Source organism: Plutella xylostella, chromosome 4, assembly GCF_932276165.1.
Source record: "Plutella xylostella chromosome 4, ilPluXylo3.1, whole genome shotgun sequence".
Lineage (NCBI taxonomy): Eukaryota > Metazoa > Arthropoda > Insecta > Lepidoptera > Plutellidae > Plutella > Plutella xylostella.
In genome coordinates, this window is record NC_063984.1 from 7,751,985 (window position 1) to 7,766,216 (window position 14,232).

General features: G+C 37.8%; 1 protein-coding gene across 1 annotated transcript in view; it reads left to right on the top strand.

The window, feature by feature from the left end:
* The first annotated feature begins 205 nt into the window (after window positions 1-205).
* Window positions 206-14,232, top strand: part of LOC105388924 (protein muscleblind) — a 267,411-nt gene continuing 253,384 nt past the window's right edge. The window contains exon 1 of the mRNA XM_048627309.1: window positions 206-485. The gene's annotated coding sequence lies outside the window, so the exon portion shown is untranslated. The remainder of the gene's footprint in view (window positions 486-14,232) is intronic.

Below are 14,232 nucleotides of genomic sequence, written 5' to 3' on the forward strand. Positions count from 1 at the left end.
GAAGGTGGAAATGAGTGGTAAGTTTGTTGGTTGCTGTGTGGTGTGGAGTGGCGGGTGATGGCGGGCTGGTGGCGGCGGCTGGCGGCGCCGGCGAGGTCGGCGGCAGCGGCGCGGCGGCGTGGCGGAGGCGTGCCTGCGCGGGCCAATGGCGCGCCTCCTCGCCGCCGCCCCCTGCCCGCCGCTGCCGCTGCCGAGCCGCCAGTAGGTTTGTGTCCTTTTGGCTGACCGCATGACTCCGTATTTCGCTTCGTCGCTGTACTCGTTGTAAGCTGAGTAGCCGAGTGCGCCGCACGCGCTTCGTCCCTCCCCACGACTAGCTTCGCCACAACCGCTTCAGCGCGCCCCCGTCTCGGTCCTCCCGTGTCCTCGCTCCCGGAACAGTTCGCAGAAACTTTGAAAGTATCGTACAAGTTGCAGTGAAGTTGAAGGTCGACCGAGGTGCAGTGAGTGGCAGCAGCAGCGTGGTGCTTCGCGGCGTGTTGCAGGTACCCCCCGCCCCCGCGGCCGCCCCCGCCCCCGCCGCCGTCTGTTGGCGCCCCGGCCCGTCGACAATTCATGCTTTATGTTGAATGCTCGTAAACAATGCCGCCCGGCGATAGCGCTAACGAGTTTATAGTTAAGTAGGGTGAGTTCGCCAAGCACAGGTAATGGAATTTAAAATGAGCGTTTCAGAGGATTTCACAACTGTAATCGTAACCTTTGTGCGATTGCGTTTTTATAGCCTCGAGTAACTTTTGAAACAAATAACTACCTACATACAATTTTAATGTGTGTTCGTATCATGGAATGATCTATAGCAAATAGCCAATTTACAAAAAATACGATTGTGTTATCTGCAGCAGTATAAGCGGCTAAAATAAACAAAACAAAGGTCGAGGTAAAGTCAGACATAGAGCGCACATATTACATATTGAATGCGATCCGCTACGCCGCTACGAGGGTCTACGAAAATCCAATCGTCTTAAAACGTAGAAAAATAAAGGGGTAGAGATGCTTCGAAGAAACATAACAGTTCCCCCTTCATTGCCTCTGCAGACAAATTAAGGGGTATTTTTCTGAACAGCCCGGCCCCACTTAAGCGCGGAATCATAAAACTTAACCACACGCCGTAACCACGACTAATTATTAGGGTGGGTTTACATAACGTATTTATGAGGTCGAGATTTAGCGGTCTCGGGCGGTCTGTTATCGCGCCATTAAAAAGTTGTCCTCCGCGGCCGCGTAAATAACTTCATGTGAGCCGGGCGTGCAATCAGCGGCGGCGGCGGCGGCGGCGGCGGCGGCGGCGGCGGCTATCAGACTACGTTTTGCATATTTATTTCGGAACATAAGTTACGATCGGCTACGAAAATAATGTTGTTCGGTTTAATAAACTGTTAAGGGTCTGTTATTTGTTTTGAAGGTAATCTGGGTTTTTTTTATTAAACGTATTGTAATCGGAATGTTCTCACACTTCCACGCATCACGCTACGTGTTGCGTAAATGCGTATCCGAACGCTGTTTATAAGTATCTCCATCTGTATAGAAAACACGCACATTCCAACACACAGAAAACGTATCTCAATGTGTTAAGATACCACCCAACTTATTAGAAAATGTTTTCGTCGAACTTGTTAAAAGCTACTAAAAATGTTGTATAAAATATGGCAATTAAAATACTTGAAATGGCATCTCTTCGGATGTTGCAATTTAATTTAATATCTGAAAGCACATGTCTGCTTGCAATATTATTTTATACTTAAAACACTTCAAACAAAACTAATACTACAAGTTTAGATAGAGCTTTGATATTGGCGGGAAAGTTATCCTGCACCGGCCATAGAGTATAATATAATGCTAGAACTTGGCACGTAGGTATTTTTTCACTGTTATCAAATGTCTATAATATAAAATAAAACAAATGCTTTTAAGCACTACCACCTTCACCTTTGTACACTTTATATGTAATATTTGTGGACCAAAAAACGGATAGGTTTGTACAATTGTACATATACAGTTATCAGATTGTATTTATGAATAAAACACCTTTACTGTGAAATATTCCACAATATCCCAAACGATAAAAACACTTCCCGTGTCAAAGCTTGAATATTTCAGAGGCATTTTCTGCCTGCTATAAAAAATATATAAACCAGTTGTTACGTGTATTTCTCTGAGTTCATACTTAAATACTGCGTGTAATGGCTGACATATTATATTATTTTTTCCGTATATTTTTTACTGTACCGCCCCGTTGTAAAGTGTTTATTTATTTATTTTTATTTACACTTTATTGAACACAAAATAGACAAATTACACAAAACAAAATTATAAACAGATTTAAAATATTTGCATACAAAGGCGGATTATATTGCCAAGAAGAAATTACACTTTTAGAAATTTAAGTCATTTTAATACTTTTATGCAGGTACCTAATTTTGCTACGCAATATGAATTGAGTTGTACATGTACAGAAATTTTTAATTCACTTGTTAATAGAAACTGAAATTACCTACAACATCAACAGGTACTAAACTAACGCTATCTGTGAAAGAAATTTCTTACAAAGCCACTATCTGCTTTTTGCTAAATTAAATCCCTTCTTACCTGATACATAAAAAATAATTATTAAAAATATATAATTATTTTGTGTCTACACATTTGTAACTCTATGGCACGGCGACAGGGAGTGGGGGCGACAAGACGCGACAAGTTTTGATGTTTACGCGTGACTTCGCCCGTCTTGGCACTAATTTAGAGACTCACCGCGCCGTCCACTCTTAACTTACTCTCAACATTTTGGTACTTATTACTTACTTCTTTAAATTTATTTCTTACGACGTTATTTCTCCTAACTTTTGGGGTCTTTGAAAAAACTTGCTGGTTTTAGCGCGTTTACCTTGATTAAATAAGGTTAAGATGTTGTTTTTACTGTAGTGTTGTCTTACGGGAAAAACAATTTATTTCGGAGCTACATAAATGTGTTCAAGGACATACATAATAATAAGTATGTAGTTCAGTAAAATATTGTAGGTACGGTGGCCTGCGCCTAAAATTATACAGGCGGAGTTTTTAAAATAGTGATCTCAAGCTCACATGCTGCTCAAGCACATCCACATAAACACCACTGCTACACACATCATACACAACACATCCCCGGATTTATAACCGATGTAGCTAGTCCCTTCATCATCAGGGATCGCTATTATAAAAACTCCGCCTGTATACTTTTAGGCGCAGGCCACCGTACTTACGCAGTATTTATCTGTCTGTAGAAGTGGTGCTCCCAAACGGCTGAATCGATTTTCGTTTTGTTTCATTAGGCTAATAAATAGTGTCACTAAGCAGATTTTCATATAATAAGGCTAACAACGCTAGCCATATTAATAAAGTCTTACAAAGGTCATTTTTAACATAACCGACCACAGTCACTCTCGGCGGCTGAGGACGTGACAATACACTCATATCGAAAAGATGCATACACCGCATATCTTTGTAATTTAAAAAAAAATCCTCTACCAAAGGTTTCAGCTTATTTATTTATTTATTTATTTATTTATTTATCAAATATGGAACACCACGCTTATTCTCTTATGATATATTTTTTGGGCCTAAATTAAATTACGTGCCATTAGAACCGACATCAATGTTCAATTGAACACACTAGATCCCAATAACACCAGAACCCACCGTGATCTTGTGAAGAAGGCAATCGTTATCGGCACTGCAGGGGTCTAGGGGGTCACTCTATACGACGAAAAACGAAGTTTCGGAACGCTGCGTCGCGAGCCACAACTCTATCTCGTTGTATGAAACGTGCCGATTGCACGACAGCTCTCGTGTGTTTCTTTTTCGTCAGTATGGAGTAACCCCCCTGTCACTGAGAAGCATGGTCCGGGGGCCGACAGTTTATCTCGACGCTCATAAATCCACTTCGGACGAGGAGCCACTGTCTCTGCGATGCTCTATGATGTGGTGCCCTGTTATAAGACGGATTATCTGTGATGTCTAGTGACTTTAGAGGGGTATTAAGTTGTTACAGGATTCGTTTTCAGATCTATGATATCTCAGTTTGATCTGAAGTGATTTATATAAATTAGTAGCTCACTCACGCATCTTTCCATCGCACTTAAAGCTTTTCTGTGGGAATTCCAATATTAAAAATAATTTATTATTGTGTTATGTCTGAGTGCTATACGCTAGCTGCTGTATACTCTGTGGCTTTATAGGTGAACTATAAATCAAACAACATATTATTATGTAAAGTAAGGAATAGTGATAGTAGTACAAGTACAATCCTACAAAAATTTAACATATTAAATAAGAAATTTCAGTGATAAGTTCACATTTTTTTACAAAAACAATAATAAATCCACCAATTTAATTGACTAACGAGACCGCACGCAAACTGCGCGATCAACATCATCGCGAAACAGTGCAAAAATCAACCACCGAAAAATCGTTCAGCCGCCACCGCCGTACTGAAATAGCCGCGTTCTATTTCCAGTTTAATACAGTTTTAATTTCAATTTCACACATAGTGGGTACGAGCGGCTTACCGGACCGGCCGCCGCGCCGGACGGACGGCATCGATAAGCGGCCGGGATCGGACCCGATCACTTGATTCATCTTCATAAGCTGTTTGTTTTTCTCTGTTAAGCCGGGTAGGCTTGTTGGCCATCTAATTTAATATGTTTGTGTATTTATTTCAATCAACATTTTTCAGTCTCACTCAGTCTCATTATGTATGTAAAAGTGCGTTACTTTCTTTAAATATCAGAAAACTTAATTAATGAATTTTAGAAATTGTATGTGTTTATTAATAGACAAATTATTTCCAATCTATATATCAGACTAATATAAAAATACATCGTCACTTACTCAATCGAGTCATATCAGGCCTATTCACTAACATTCAATAATCTGCGTGCCACTGGCCACGCTCGGCCGGGTCACTCCGTCACTGGTGAAGGAGAGATAATGGGACACCAGCCACCTGGAAACAGGCCGAGGCTGTTTCATATTTCATAGCATGGGCTGCAGCGGTGAGCGCATCCAATTAACTTCAGTTGTCTGCCGCAATGCTCGTCTGTAATGTACCACAGTGTACACTGGCGAGCAGTTGAGAGACCTGCTAGGTGTGTTATGCTGTAAGGTAAATTTTAAATACGATTTACGAACTTTTGGATCGTCCTACCCGGCGTTTATTGTCTACGAATATTGCTACGAAGTGCTACGAAGTTTGCTACGGCGCGCTACACAATATTGTAGCAACGCTGTAGCAACGCTTTCGTAGCTCGTAGCCTAAAATATTTTTGCACTCGAAGCTTTTAAAACAAATAATAAAAAACAAAAAAAAATTAAACAAGAAGTAAACACACTGCGTTCTCGTATGCAGTGATGCAAGCGAGTGAAATATCGAGAGCTTGATGAGTAGCCGCTGTCTTTATGACCTACATGAGCTGCAACCTGCCGTAATGATGCGCGCGTCATGAATGCTGAAGCGTACAACATTTATTTATCACTTAATTAGCTTAATTATGAAATCGGGTGCGAATATTTGCGATGGAAATTTATAAAGGTTTTGCAATAACAACAATTCAGATTTGTTGTGTTTTAAAAACAATGGGAATATTAATGTTGGAACACAAAAAAGAAAAGTATGGTGAAAAGTTTACCCAGTAAGATTAGATGTCAGTTGCTGACTATACTAGCCATAAAGGTACCTATGTAACACGGGGAGCCTATTATTCTTCTGCAATCTTACTACCTAACTTATCTACCTAGAGGTGGATACTTGTGCAACGTAAGTTACTCTTTCATTGTTATCTACATATTAAATTAGTTAAGTTTTCCTAATATTGTAAAATAAATAAATCCAACTTAGGTACATTGATCAAACAAGCTTCATGACCCACTAAATTGGCCAACAGGCGGAATATCGCTACACGTTGCGTGTCGCTTACGGCCCGGATGAGAGCAGCTCGCGGCCTTTTCACTGATACCGGGAATTTCTCAATGCATTCATTCATTCACCGGGTCCCGTGACACCATTTATTTGCGACTCAATGTTAGTTCTATTATTAGAAACGTGTTATGTATTCGAATAACGTTTGAACATGGCTTCGCAAATAGAAATTCAACCTACACACCGTACGCAGTTATTTTAACTTTGATACAATTTCAAATTTCTCATAAATATTACTATTTTGGGTATCATAGCATGCAACATATCATATGCATTATTAATTGTTTGATAATATAATAATCATGACATTTACACAAAAATATTAGTACTAAAAACCATACAAAAACATCAACGGTATCAATTCAGTATTGTTAGCTGGTTCGGCTGCTTTACTCCTCCATACCTCACATTCAATCACCTGCATTTGAAGGCAAAGCTCCAATAGCCTTCCGTCCAGTGACGTGGCTATTAATGACGCAGTGACTCCCGCGTCGCAGCGGCGACTGATGCGCGTCGTTTGTACCTGCCGCCGCCGGATTAAACCTGAAATCCATACGACCTCGTCAGCTTACCTCTTTGGAGGCTATGCGACATCCAATACGGTTTCCCGAATAGACCTGACGTTTTTGCTATCCGTCATCAAGAGCCCGTGGTGGAACTCGTGGCTCTTATTTAATATTTTACATCGGCCTATTTTAGGCGCATCCAGCATTAGATTGGAATGCGTTGTCAAGGTTTTGACAAAAAAACCGTGGATAATCTATAAAGTCTGACAAAGGTCGCCAAACAGTTATGAAGTGTGATGCAGTAACGTAGACATTGATAGAAGGACTAGTTAAGCGATTAGGTTTCGCTTGGCGAGCTATTGAAAGAGGTCGGACCGCATCAGTATTGATGTAACAATAAATTGGCTAACATAAAAAGTCAAAATTTTAACGGCATAAGTATATCAATGTAAACAAGATCTCAGTAAAAATCTTCTTCACTTAGGTAAAAGGAGTATAATATTAAAGTATCGACGAAACGTTTAACTTCAATCCCAAAAAAACTTTCGCAACTCTGTGAAAAAGCTTTTCCAATCCAATCACGCTTACCAACTTATGGGCTAATATTTCAGGCAGTATTTACAACATTTTCCCCAAGTTTAGCCGCTACCTAAGGCCGGCGTTACGAAAACATTTTTCATAAAGCCGCCTCCACATACTTGATATGTAATTTATGATGACAGCGTCTGAGGCGCCGCTCTTTGAATGTTGATTAGAAAATATTCTACGTACGCTCTTCCGGATCAAAAGCTCCTTAGTTTGCATCGATATCTCTTGTAGGGATTTGCAGCTTTGATTTTTTGTGGTGGTGTTAAAACAATGCCGTCTTCATGACTAGTTCTGAGTTTTATTATATTATTTTGTTGATATTAATTGAACAACATTTCTTTTTACCGGTATTATTTTATCGAAATCATTATAAAAAAACTTACGAGTATATTTAGTATCCGAGAGAAAATAATCGATTTAGATTATTCTCAGAAGCTTCTTTATTTGTTACTATTTTTCTGTAAATGTAAATGTATACTGCAATCTTCAATATTTTAAACCACAACAAGTACAGCTTGAGCTTGAGCAGCAAGGTAAAACTATGTAAAACTGAACTTAAATTGTCAAAACCAAGCACAGTTTTAATTAGCGGTAAGAGTTTTTAACAAAACATGTCATACGCACTGTCACGACAATGCCCCAACTTTCTGGAAGTGGCTGCTCTTTGAAAACGACTCTCCATATATAGGAACACTATATTTCTTATATTTCTATATTTCTTATGTCAGTTCATTTTTTCCAATTAAATGTATGTACGAAAGAATATTTCAACTTTTGATACAATTGGCAGTAATCATGACATTAATACTAGGAACAAGCACAAGCTGGCTCTTCCAGCGATGCGTCTAGCGAAAGTTAATAAATCGTTTTTAGGATACTGTATTAGATTTTATAATAAGCTTCCAACAGAAGTTACTCAAATGCCAGAGAATAAGTTTAAGTGTTACATTAAAGAGAAACTCTGTAAAAAAGCTTATTATAAAATTGATGATTACTTAGAGGACGTTAATGCATGGCTGTGATAAATAGTTAGCTCTGCTCATATTATTATAATAATTATTATTAAGCTTATAAGTACTGTATACTAACTAGTATTAAGTCTTTTTTTGAAAAGATGGCTCAGGAGTTTCTTGCCTCCGTTCTTCTCCTTAGACAGAAAGAGCCCCCCTTATCCGAACGGAGAGTAGTTTGTAAAAATTGACGTTCATCAGAAAATTTTATATTTTTACGATGAATAAAAAATTTTGAGTTTGAGTTTGAGTTTCTTATTATTAAATAGTACAAACATAGAGGAAATAAAATTCACATTTGTTTTTAAAATTATTCGTTTAATTTTTTACTTATAATTTTAAAAATATATGTATTTTATAATCATTCAACAGTTATGCACTCTTTTTTACGTAAAGAATATAAAAAATGGCGTAAAATTCTACTTAAAAGTAAGAAGAAATGAGTTACGTAGTTACGCATAAGAACAAGGCACCGTAAAGCCAGGTAATTACATAGGGTACCTGAGACGCTTTAGTCTCTAGCCTTAGACAATTTATGGGAAATATGAACCTTTGCTATACCTTTAACTTCATCAAACTATAGGTACGTAATTAATTATGCGTTATTTTTCAAGTTTCTTCTAGGCGAGAGGTTGGATAAGGTAAAATAAATCTACCTACCTTAAATACTGATTAAATATCATTATAGGATGGACCAAAAATAGTGGAAAACGAAATAGCTGACGACCGACTGGTGTAGTGGTTGGTGACCCTGACTGCTGAGCCGAAGGTTCGATTCCCGGCTGGGGCAGATATTTGTTTAAAGACAGAAATTTGTAATCGGGTCTTGGGTGTTGTTATTTATATTTAATATGTATCGATATATGTACTTGTGTAGATATATCAGCTGTCCGATACCCATAACACAGCCTCTGTCTAGCTTGGGGTCGGATGGCCGTGTGTGAGATGTCCCCACATATTTATTTAACAGAGAGGTAAGCTGATATTTTTTGTTTTACAACAAAATTTGATTTGCCTTCGGAAAGTTCAGGCAAATGTTTTGCTACTGTGAACGCAGCCTAGGTTACAGAGTATCGCAACAGAGTGTAAAGTGACGTATTACAAGCCGTCTGTTGGTTTACTCCAAGTGTAACAATGAAACACTGGGACTGCGCGGAAAGTTGAGCAGTTTGATTCCTCCAATGCTGACGACGCACTTGTTCGGGTTCTTCCAATCACATCTCAATTTATTCAAATTTAAAATTATTTATTTGTTTAACACAGGTTAAATGGTAAGGTGGTAAATAATATAAAAAGGTCCTCTATGCTATCAAAGTCTATGCTATGATTGCCACAGGGCGTACAAATACTTGAAGATAAGTACCTATTAAAATCCATGCTACATACGACATGCAATAACTATAAAGTGATTTTATTCTTTTATTCTCTATCTATATTGAGTTTTATGTTATTAAATTCTAAACTATTGCACTTTTTCAATGTCATCCTAATGTTTTGAATAAAATACAGGGTGTTCGATACAAGGACCGTTATTTGTTTCCATGAGAGGCGAGGTCATGAATTTATTCTAAACCAAACCAAGGTTATTGAGATTTTTTTATTTCAACTTTTTCAATAATGACCCAAAATTTCATCTTATAGGAGTCATAACTTTTTGTTTTGAAATTTATTACGGTAAAACAAACTTTATTTTATTTTGCACTGTATGTGTAATCAAATTGCACAAAAACTCACTTTAGTATACCGTTTTTGCAACACGCTATATTAGGAAGACCGCTTGCGAAGCACCCTATTCTTGATTTACGAGAACGGCTGCTACGCTAATTAACACAAAGATTAATTATTATTGCAAGCAAGACGCTCCTGATCTCGTGTTATCTTGAAGGTTCCTACAGTTGATAGAGCTTTAACTAGTTTTAAACGACAAGTGATGAGAAATTTTTCAACGTGAATGTCATGCTAATGCCTGACATTTAACTAAAAATCAGTATTTTAGTATTTTGTAGCCTTAAGTTAACTCATACCTAAACTTTTGCCGTCGCATAAAATAGTTTTCGCAAATAAAATCAAGGAACTACGGCACCCAGTTTAATAGACATAGCACTAAATAATTTAAAAGTAATTTGCAAAGACGCACATAAGTTACGCACAGTTTCATTAGCTAATTATATTGCAGCCTCAAAGGCAATACAATTACACATAAGAGTAATTAGATTAGGTAGGAATTAATTATTTAGCACTGAGATTGATGCTACAACGGCTACGGGTATTCGTAGCAATGTGCTACGCGCTACGCATCGTAGCACTGGGCTACGTAATTCGTAGCGGCGTAGCACTTTCCTACAAAAGTGATTGAATCAGTGATTTATTATTGATATTATATCTTTTTACAGTTAAATCTATATTGTCGTAATTAAAAACAGAAATAGTAGTAGATGGAGTACTTTTTTGAAGGCTTTGGAAGTATTATTACGCACTGTGCCCACTTTCGGTCAGTGTGATAGTAATATTTAAACATACCATTTCCTTTTCGTTTAGGTTTCTTAATGATATAAAAGTAGCTGATTTATTGTAGTCTTTTATCTCATCAGCTTTACTGCAAAAAATATAACAAAGTTTAACAAATCCGCGTAATCATTTGGTTCTGTTTTGTTAACGGCTCGCAACTACGGCGTAATTATCCCACTTGATATAGCAATTAACTGTAGTCCAGGATTACAAAACGCGAAGCCACGCTGTTTATCAGATGTTTGGAGCGATCGGCTGTAACATCCAATATCAGGCTAGATTCGCCACTGACCCGTTCGAAAATGTATCATGCGGATATGGTATAAAGAGTGACATTGGTGGTTCGGTAGTCTATGGATAATAGAGAGTGCGTTCACCTGAAAATATCCCAATATATTTTGCGGGTGCGTTGATATTCGGGGCGGGTGCACCGCGGTTGCGGCACGCAATCGGCCGGTGTCGGATCGTGGCTTGTAAAAATCCCCGTTGTGTCCGCTGCAATGCAAACATATTATCTTTGCGCCGCGGGCAGCGCCGTACTCGGTCGAACAGCAAAAATAATAATTGAGATATGCGGACTTATTAATGTTTCTATTCGATTGCACCGCTGTTTCTCTCCGTTTATTTTTTTATCATGAAGTCAATTTAATAATACGTTTGACTCTTCACATAAATTTTAACTTCGGTATATTACACTGAGAAAAAATATCGTAAGTGTACACAGGGGTATAATCGTGACAGTTCTGACATTGCGAAAAAGAGACGCTTAGCTACATTAAGCGTAAGAAAGAAACGTTAAGCTGTAAATGTTTTTTGTCCTTTTTGCTGTGGCGCCTGTTTACGTCAGTTCTCTGTGCCAAACAATGAAACAAATGAAAAATCTGTGCCAAACAAAGGCTGACAGTTACAACAAAATTTTCTAAATGCTATTTATTTTTGATTTGCTAGTGATTTGTGGGTGTTTATTAAGTTTATTAGACTATTATCATCACTTAACGAGTGTGTGACATGGGTGGATGGATTTTGTTCGGTTGTACAGAGCATATTGAACGAAAACACGATGGAATGATGGATGAGATATATTTTCACATGTAAGTAGATACTATCATGTTTAACAAGCTTACATTCATCATAGTACTATCTATTGGCTCGATTTTAATATAAAACGATACTAATTTTAATACTGTAAGGTCTTTTAGTATCAGTTTTAAGTAAAAATTACGAGGTACCATATCATAACAAATCACATGGTGTTGCAAGTTATTGAAAATTTATTTTACCCACAAATATTATAGTATGCAAAGAAAATACTAGAAATTGTAACGGACTCGGGTTGGGTTTACAAATGGGGCGCACGAATTCGGTTTTTGTGAAGATTGTATTTTGTAGAAGTCATTCTCCTCTTTCAAATGAGGTGCCTCTCATTGTGAGGAAACGTTCGTTTCTTTTTTTTCTTCCATGTGTGATTTCTTCTGTATAATATAAAGTTTATTGTATTGATACGAAATACGTGTTTCCTTTTAAAAAAACCCCATCACATATTTGGCCCACGATTATAATGCTCATGCTCATCCATTTATCTCTTTCATAGGTTTCCGACAGAAAAAAAAATATCAAGAAAATGGATAGATATTACCGGTCGCACAAATTGGGAACCAAGGAAACATACAAAAATTGTGTTCGGCACATTTTGAAGAGGATTGTTTCGATTGGACGAAGACAATGAATTATACAATCCACTCAGTTTGTGTATATTAAATAATTATATTGAAATCAAATAAGTATGAGTAAAGTTTTTTTTCTTATATCGTCGGTTGACAGGAAAAACTCACTAAGGCTGATTTTTCAATATTCAGATAAATGTTATCTGGGTAATACAAACATTGAGAAACATTGAGACGCAACAGCATCAAAATTATTTCCCAGCAAAACTTTTGTCTGGCTATTGAAAAATTAGCCTTTAGTGTCTTTTTCCTATCAACCGACGATATACTCTAGTTTTGTTTTTGTTATTATGATAAGTTAAATTTCCCCATATTTAGGTTTTATTTTTTTGTCGGCAACATCTATGGTTTGAGTGAGAAAGAGAATAGTGCACACGGCGATTGCGAATCTATTTGTAGTTGATCTGAGTAAGTGTATATCCACAATGTCTCTACACACATGACAGCTTAACATATCTAACGTTCTTCAAACAAAGAGAAGTGGGGCGAAAAGGCGATTTCCATTTATACTCCCCCTGTATTTGTCCGGTCAACAGTGTGATCGCCGGCGACTCCGCCCGCGCCCACTAATCACATTTAACGACCAATATTCGACGTGGATAGCCGTAAAAAATAAACCTATCTAGGTACTCTATACAGGTACATATTTTAATTCGTTTTTGATCGTATTTGCGTACGCAAAAAAGTTTAGGAAAAACGCGGTGGAAAGTGCATGTTTTTGAGTTCGTACGTTGTTTATTTTGTAAAAATATATTGAAGTATTTTTTACTATAACATCTAAGGGTTTTTAATTTTGAATATTCATAATAAAACCGATAAAAAATATATAATTCTTCAATATTACAAAACGATAAATCCCACATACATATAGGTTAACTGGTACAGAATGCTACTAGCATTAAGTTCGCGTTTGTACTTTTTTATGTGCCAAGCATATAATAACAGTAATACCTTTTTAGCTGATGTCAGAAGTCCTACAAATGGAATCATTGTTTAAAATACAGAGAATAAGCGAACGAAGCGACCGTAATGACGTCACACCGGACAGATATTCCCTGTGACTGATAGCCTTAATATAGTCCCGTTGATTATTCAGCGAGGCGGAAACGCCAAACGGTAATCTAGGTTTAATACCACGGCTCATCGAAACCGCCCGGGCACGACATTGTCTTTACCCTATTCTAATATAGATAAGTCATAAATTTCAGTGCACAAAGCAACCTGCCACCTGAATTACGGGTAATTGGTTTGTTTGATCACGGCACGTTGTGGATCAACCTGAGCTTCGAACCCGAGACTCCCGTCACGAGACTGACAAACTGTTAAATCTTATTTTCACGACAATTTATGTTTAAAGCGCGCTCGCTATTATAATATTTTTCAATTACCACTTAAATAATTTACATCGAAATGAGGAAAATTTGTAAGCATTGCCGCCGCGACCGTTAATATCAATAAGCGCGTCTGAATGCGACCAATAATGTTGGTCGGAATAGTCGCACGTTTCACTCCCCTTATGGAAATCATTTAAAAGCGGATGGAAAACATTATGTCAGACGTAATAAAGCTAGGAATTTTATTCTAATGAATGATATCGGTCTTCCTGTGGGATTACAAGTTAATCCTCTTGAAAAAGGACATCAAGGGTGTGTGTGGTGCGCGGGGGCTGGACCATCAGGCACAGTAATAAAATTTCACGTCATCGGATCGCCGCATTGTTGTGTCACCGCACACTGGCTGCTTCAAAGAATTAGATTCCCTTTTTTTAGTTTTAAAATATTTAAATTTGGAACAGTGCAACGGGCAGCCCTATCGCGAACTTGTTTTGACAATGATTTTCGGATCAAAATGTATTGGATTTGACACATATTACTTCGTAAATGTTACTTCGTTTTGACTTCGCGATAACCCCACTGGTTATTTATCACTCCGCGACTTGTGACCCTTCC